The 5,854-nt window shown below is 66.8% G+C and overlaps 1 long non-coding RNA gene across 1 annotated transcript in view; it reads right to left on the bottom strand.

Moving 5' to 3' along the window:
- The window catches only part of LOC111729988, a 10,272-nt gene extending 5,957 nt beyond the window's left edge, over positions 1 to 4,315 (bottom strand). Inside the window, exon 1 of the long non-coding RNA XR_002776499.1 lies at positions 360 to 4,315. This is a non-coding gene — a long non-coding RNA (uncharacterized LOC111729988). The remainder of the gene's footprint in view (positions 1 to 359) is intronic.
- Between the last annotated feature and the right edge of the window lie 1,539 nt (positions 4,316 to 5,854).

Here is a 5,854-nt window from a genome sequence, read left to right on the forward strand (position 1 = left end):
GCGCCTTTGGCCTGCGGCCCCCCTGCAGCTCCTGAGCACTCAGACAGCAGCACAATGCCACGTGACCAAGGATGACATCTGTAGCCTGTCACTGTCCTCACTTGTGGGGGGCTGGGTGAGGCACAGAAGCATTGCCCAGCTGCGAGAGGACAGGCTGGAGCCTGCGGTCACCTGGCCCCAGGCAGGCCCTGGAGGAGCTGGGGAAAGCATCTCCTGACAGCCACCCGGGTCAGTGAGATCAGGTCACCAGAGTCCCACACAGACAACTCCCGGGGGATGTAAGGTCTCAGCTTCACCGATTCTAAGTCCTGTCATTTTCCCGTTTGACAAACCTGCCCCGTCTTTCAACGTTTTTTCACGCGTCCCCCCTCCGTTTCCTCGGGCGCCACGCAGTCCCCTCCTCTGCGGTCTGGCACGAACCCTCGGCTCGCGCGCTGCTGACTCCCGTGCACAGTGAAGCGTGTCGGACGTGAGCTCCCTACAAGCGCGGTCCTGGCTGCCGCCCAGAAGCGTCCCTGCGTAGTGTCCCCTGCCGTCACGTGGCCGCTTCCTCTCAGACCGGTCCCTGCAGAGCGCGTTTCTCCCCCAAGCTGCCCGCCAGCCTCAGTGCGCTGAGAGGGTCACTTCTGGCCCCACCAGGCGTGGCGGGGGACTGGTCACTGCCCCATGCCTGTGTACGTAGCACTTGCAGCAGGTGGCCGACCCCTGAGCTGCCTTCATGGGGGACAGCAGGGGACAATCTGTGCCGCGTGGTGGTGGGGGAACTGTGGTGGGAGACACTTTTGCTGCTGTTTCTGTCTTTATGGCCGGACTTGCCGACCTCAGAACAGAGTGACCTTCTACTTCTCCGAGGGAGCGAGGGAGGGAGCACCCGTCAGCACGGAGGGGGTCGGCCCGCAGCAGCAACACCCCCGGCCGGGGCTTCGGCAACCGCTGGCGCCCTCCGGCTCGCGCTTCACAGCCCGCCATGCGGCGGCCCTCGTGCCCGGACCCCGGCTGACGGACGGGCCACCGTCTGCCGCACTGCCAGTCACCCCGTGAGCCGGGGGCCGACTCCAACTCTGGGAGCGGCCCCAGAGTGTCTCCTGAGACGTACGTGTGCTTTCGTGGCCATGTCAAGCCATGGCTGTGCCTGACCCCGGGGACAGCGCAGGGCGCAGCCCGCCACGGGCCCAGAAATGCAAATCCTCACGGCGCGTGGAAAATTAACGTCGTTCACCCCGCTGCAGGAAAAACAGTAACAACGCGAGACTTTCTCCATGAGAGCCAAGACGAGGGCCACAGAACTCGACATCTCTTCTCGACAGCGGTGCCCAGGGCTGGGCGCGACGGTGCACCTCGTTTGAGAGCACGCCTGCTCAGAAGTGAATGTCACCCTGTCCCCAGAGAGGGTGCTGGGGTTGGCCCCTAAGAGCACGCACACTTGCTATGCACACACACGTGAGCGCACGGGAGCGTGCACGACCCCAGCACCGGTACCCGTGTGTGCACACGCACACGCACTCTCGCCACGGCTGACGTGTTCCCCAGGAGTGGTCAGCGTCAGGGACAGGGAGGGAGGTGGCCTCAGGGCAGCCGGCAGCCTACCCCTTCCCAGGGTGCTGTCCTCCCCCCTCCCATGCTCCCCCGCGGTTAACCGCAGCTCCAGTCTCCTGGTTCCTGCTTGGGGCTCAGGCTGCCTGGCCCCCCACGGGCACCGGCGGGCCGGGCAGGGTGCCGGACACAGCCGGGTCTGGCATCCCGCACCCCAGCCTCGCGTGCTCCAGGGGGCTGTTTCTTCTCATCCATACAAACCGAGGACCTGGCACCCAAGCAACAGGCCAGAACCACCAGTGGGGCACGCGGGGACCGGTTTCCTGCCCCCCACGGCCCAGCCCGTGTGCAGTGTGGGGGGCTGCCCCGTCCTCGGGGGCTCACCGACACCCCTACAGGCGCGAGGCCGGTGCCACTTAAACGTGGACTGCTCGGAACAGGACAAACCGCTGGTCCTCACGGTCTGGCACCGCGATTACGAAGAGGCTTGCGCCCCGCTGTGCAGGCGTGGCGCTTTGGCGCCGTGTAGCGTTTACGTGGTCAAAGGACGAAAAGCAGCAACCCCCGAACCCCGGGAGCCAGGGAAGCTGGCCGTGCGCCCAACAGGCAGCCGGAGGCAGCAGGCTCTCCGAGACCAGACGCTCCGAGACCAGGTGCAGGGAAGCGCCGCCGAAGGACCACGTGAGCACGGGCCACGGGCGAGGCGCGAGGCGGGAGGCCGGGGGCACGCGACGACGCGCTGCCCGTGCTGTCGGGCTGGTAGCGCTCGCGCCCTGCCTTCCGACACACCTGTGGAGCGCTCCTGGGTGGCACGGCGTGGGGCCGGAGCTGCAGGCTGGGGACACGTGGGACCGCCCGACCTCGGTTCCCTCTGCTTAACGTTCGCACGACAGAGGCTACAGAACAGCACTCGCTGCGTTTTGCATCTGAGGAGAGGACGTTCAGGAAAGTGGGGTGCTCGTGCGGGTGCATGCGCACCGCCACGCGTCAGGCACCTGGCCAGCAGCCCCGGCTGAAACGCCGGGCTCGGTCTGGACCTCCGCTGGGACGGGGTGTGCGAGGGGGACTGGGGACGTCATTGCTTTTGGCCATAAAATGCCTTCTCATCGGGTAAGAGACACAGCAAAGGTGGCGTGTGACCCTGTGCCACTGAGGCCCAGCTAAAAGGCCCAGCGCCTGGCCGCCCCGCACCAGGGCGGGGGCCCAAACACATGTGGGTGGAACCCAGGTCCCTGTGAGGCGAGTCCTGCCAGGTGACAGGCCAGGGTGAGCCTGCGGGTGCGGGTGGGGGTGGGGGTGGGAGGCTCCTGCAGGGGGCAGCAAGAGGGGGCCTGGGAGCTCGGCAGAGAGCTGGCTGGGAGGGGGGCCGTGACCCCGGCGTGCAGCTCCCAGGACACTGGCACCCTGTGCCAGGCTCGCCCGGCGCTGACCGGAACAGGGGCAGAGGTCAAGCATGTGAGCGAGGGTCCTGAGGGCAGCAGGGAGCAGAGAATGTGTCGAGAAAAGCCCCTGGGGGAGGGCGGGAGGTCCTCAGTTTCCCCTTTCTGGAGAGAAGGTCCCAGCCAGGCTCCCCCTCGCCTCCCCGCCCCGCAGGCCAGGGAGCAGGGGTCAAGGAGCAGTGAAGCCCCAGGCCTGTCGGGAGGCCCACGGAGGCCTGGAGGGGCCGGGCCCCCGCATCTCAGCACAGCGACCTCGGCCCAGGCTGCCAGCCCAGCAGTACCACTCCACGAGGAATGTTCCAGAAGCAGCATGGCTGTTGTTTGTACCGCACGTGGCTTCAAGCACCACAGGAATGACTCGCCTGCCTGGCTGATGCTGCCCGGCCACCGCCCAAGCTCTGTGTCCCAGACAAACCTGGTGGCAGCTGGTGCTGGGAGCGAGGCGGGGCAGAGGCCCTCTGCAGGCAGGGCGCACGGAGGCTTCAGGGCTGGGGTGGGCGCTGGGCAGGCGGTCACGTGCAACCCCGACCCAACAAAGCTCAGAGCAGACACAGCATCAGCCCATCACCCAGCCGTCCTAGGGTGGCACCACTCACGAGCCTGGGCTTCACGTCCCAAACGCGTCCAGCAGCCAGTGACCACACCCCCCGTACCTCATGCAGTGGACCCCGGGGCCCTCTCCCGTAGCTCACCCCGAGCCCCACTCTGGGGGACTGTGGGCCTGGGACCAACAGAGAAGGGCGAGGGGGGTTAACTAGGGCCTCTCCCCTGCACCCTGCCCGGCCCCGGGGCACCCTCACTTGCTGCCACCTGTTTGCCAGGTCTGGTGTTGCCCACCCCGCAGCACGGGGTGAACCCGCCCGTGGCAGCGTCCGCCTCGCGAGGAAAGGAAGCAGACGCGGACGATGACGGACACACAGTGCGGGCCGAGCGCAGACCCTGAGGAAGAGCTCGGGGGGAGCGGGGGTGGGGACCGCGGAAGGATAGGGTGCAGGGAGGGGCCCCGTCCCCCGTGTCCCCCTTGCCAAGACCTCTGCTGTCCACAGCTGACCACGCCTTCCTGTCCTCTGCTGCAGCTGTCAACGTTCCAGCCCGGAGCCTTGAGACACCCGGCTCTGAACAGACAGGCTCCTCACCGGCACTGGGCTCTCGTGATCTCGCCCATGTCTGAGCATCGGTCCAGCCCACAAGCCTTGCAAAGCTCCCGAACCCAGCCCAGCCCCAGATGGAGCACGTGCGTCCCCAAAGCTCCCGGAGCCTGGAGGCTCGGGACATGGCCATCCTTGGAACCTGGCCTTTGCAGACGGAGTTAGTGGAGAGACCACGCTGGGGCAGGTGGCCCTCATCAGGTGACCGGCGTCCTCACGGGGCAGAGGTGGGAGGGACGGAAGAGATGCTCGCAGGTCAGGTCAGGCCGAGAGGCCCAGCCCTCGAGCTCTGGGCAGCCCCGCCAGCACCGCGACCTCAGACTTCCGCCTCCACCGCTCTTCCCGCCCCTGTGTGATTTTCTACCCAGGAGGCGCTCAGTGGGCGGGTTGGCCCAGACCTGGGGGGCTCCCAGCTGCGTGAGTATGGGGTGTTCATTATGCAGCTGTGTCGTCACTGACACACGAGCCACCAGGAGAGTGGACTGTAAAAAGAGCGACCAGGGGCCCGGGAGGGAGCGGGCAGTCTAGAGGGAGGGCAGACCCAGGCGGGGCTGCCAGACCCCGAGAGGTGACGTGGGAAACCAATGAGGTGCTGGGGAAGCTACAGTCCCTCGGCCTCCTTACCAGGACACTCGCAGGGGGGGCCGGGGGCAGAGCAGGCACCCGTCCAGTCCAGTGCATGGGGGCCCTCACTCCTCCGGGGCTCCTGCCCCCACCCCGGCCCCTGGCAGGAGGCCTTCGCCTGCTCCTGTGCCGCCCGCCGAGGGCGCCAGGGTTAAGCACGTGTGACGCACCAGCAGGGCAGTCACCCTCGTTCCAGACCAGGACACACACGCAACGGCAGGGCTGGCCCAGACCGCTCCCCGCCCTACTCAGGGCTGGGGTTTGGGGAGCGCCTGCGGGCTCGGACCCCACCCAGAGGATGTCCCACGATCACGCCCGGACACCGTCAGTCACCGCCCGCAGGAGCCCCAGCCTATCTGCGCGGCGGCCGTCACTGGGGCCCGAGTTCTCTGCTCTGGGGTGACGTCCCCACGTCTGCGGCTTCTCGGGCCATTTCCTGGGGCAGGCTCCGACATCTCCCTTGGTGGGCGAGCAGCGCTTGTACCTTGCCCTCTCGCGACAGGCCCACCGGGCCACCTCACAACTCAGAGCGTGGTGACCGCAGGCCCTGAGGGATGGTCCTGGTTCCGGGCAGTGAGGCCCTGAAGGGGACACCACGGGGGGCCCGAGCTGCCCTGGCCACGGTCAGACTGGAGGAGCGGAGGCCAGGAAGAGATGTGTTCCTCTAAAGACAGACACAGTAAACACGCAGCCACCACGACAAGCTCACGACATGGAAAAGCTCGACAAAGACAGGCCGAGGGGCCGGCGCTGCACTGTGGAGGCCAGCACGGTATCCCGGGTACATCCGCCTTTCCCCTATGCTTACCTTGTTACAGACACAGAGTTGTCACAAGTAACACTTTGTAAACTGCTTCTCTCTCAGAGATGCCATCTGTGCCGAGGACAACAGTTTGTGTCACTTAGGGGCTGGCTGTGCCTGGTGGGGCCACTGTGCCGACCTCTGGCCACGGGGACTGGGGCTCCTACTGCAGCCTCCATGCTCCCATCTCTCCGTTTCCGGCTCCTGTGACGTGTCCAACTGTGCGTGCAGCACCGCGTCTGTCTCTGCCAGGAAAGGGGCCGGGGCACAGGCTCCAGCTCTGCTCGGCGCCCCCGTGCTGGACAGCA

This window comes from Pteropus vampyrus, unplaced genomic scaffold (genome assembly GCF_000151845.1).
Source record: "Pteropus vampyrus isolate Shadow unplaced genomic scaffold, Pvam_2.0 Scaffold296, whole genome shotgun sequence".
Lineage (NCBI taxonomy): Eukaryota > Metazoa > Chordata > Mammalia > Chiroptera > Pteropodidae > Pteropus > Pteropus vampyrus.